Source organism: Oncorhynchus nerka, linkage group LG8 (assembly GCF_034236695.1).
Source record: "Oncorhynchus nerka isolate Pitt River linkage group LG8, Oner_Uvic_2.0, whole genome shotgun sequence".
Classification (NCBI taxonomy): Eukaryota; Metazoa; Chordata; class Actinopteri; order Salmoniformes; family Salmonidae; genus Oncorhynchus; species Oncorhynchus nerka.
The window spans coordinates 14,116,832-14,118,356 of NC_088403.1; positions in this window are offsets into that span (position 1 = coordinate 14,116,832).

The following is a 1,525-nucleotide window of genomic DNA, read 5'->3' on the forward strand; positions in this document are numbered from 1 at the left end:
GAGGAACGTGAACAGTCAGGGGCTGAACAGAGGAACGTCTCTCTGAAGTAGAGCATCATGTCAGAGGGCTGAACAGAGGAACGTCTCTCTGAAAGTAGAGCATCATGTCAGAGGGCTGAACAGAGGAACGGAGAGCATCATGTCAGAGGGCTGAACAGAGGAACGTCTCTCTAAGTAGAGCATCATGTCAGAGGGCTGAACAGAGGGAACGTCTCTCTCTAAAGGAATGTCAGAGGGCTGAACAGAGGAACTCTCTCTAAAGTAGAGCATCATGTCAGAGGGCTGAACAGAGGAACGTCTCTCTAAAGTAGAGCATCATGTCAACAGAGGGCTGAACAGTCAGGAACAGAGGAACTCTCTCTGAAGTAGAGCATCATGTCAGAGGGCTGAACAGAGGAACGTCTCTCTGAAGTAGAGCATCATGTCAGAGGGCTGAACAGAGGAACGTCTCTCTAAAGTAGAGCATCATGTCAGAGGGCTGAACAGAGGAACGTCTCTCTCTAAAGTAGAGCATCATGTCAGAGGGCTGAACAGAGGAACGTCTCTCTAAAGTAGAGCATCATGTCAGAGGGCTGAACAGAGGAACTGAACAGAGGAACGTCTCATGTTAGAGGGCTGAACAGAGGAACATCTCTCTAAAGTAGAGCATCATGTCAGAGGGCTGAACAGAGGAACGTCTCTCTAAAGTAGAGCATCATGTCAGAGGGCTGAACAGAGGAACGTCTCTCTAAAGTAGAGCATCATGTCAGAGGGCTGAACAGAGGAAAGTAGAGCATCATGTTAGAGGGCTGAACAGAGGAACGTCTCTCTGAAGTAGAGCATCATGTTAGAGGGCTGAACAGAGGAACGTCTCTCTGAAGTAGAGCATCATGTCAGAGGGCTGAACAGAGGAACGTCTCTCTAAAGTAGAGCATCATGTCAGAGGGCTGAACAGAGGAACGTCTCTCTCTAAAGTAGAGCATCATGTTAGAGGGCTGAACAGAGGAACGTCTCTCTAAAGTAGAGCATCATGTCAGAGGGCTGAAGAGGAACGTCTCTCTAGAGAGATCATGTCAGAGGGCTGAACAGAGGAACGTCTCTAAAGTAGAGCATCATGTCAGAGGGCTGAACAGAGGAACGTCTCTCTAAAGTAGAGCATCATGTTAGAGGGCTGAACAGAGGAACTCTCTCTAAAGTAGAGCATCATGTCAGAGGCTGAACAGAGGAACGTCTCTCATCAAGAGGCTGAACAGAGGAACGTAAGTAGCATCATGTTAGAGGGCTGAACAGAGGAACTCTCTCTAAAGTAGAGCATCATGTTAGAAACAGAGGAACGTCTCTCTAAAGTAGAGCATCATGTCAGAGGCTGAACAGAGGAACGTCATAGAGCATCATGTTAGAGGGCTGAACAGAGGAACGTCTCTCTGAAAGTAGAGCATCATGTCAGAGGCTGAACAGAGGAACATCATGTCAGAGGCTGAACAGAGGAACGTCTAAAGTAGAGCATCATGTTAGAGGGCTGAACAGAGGAACTCTCTCTAAAGTA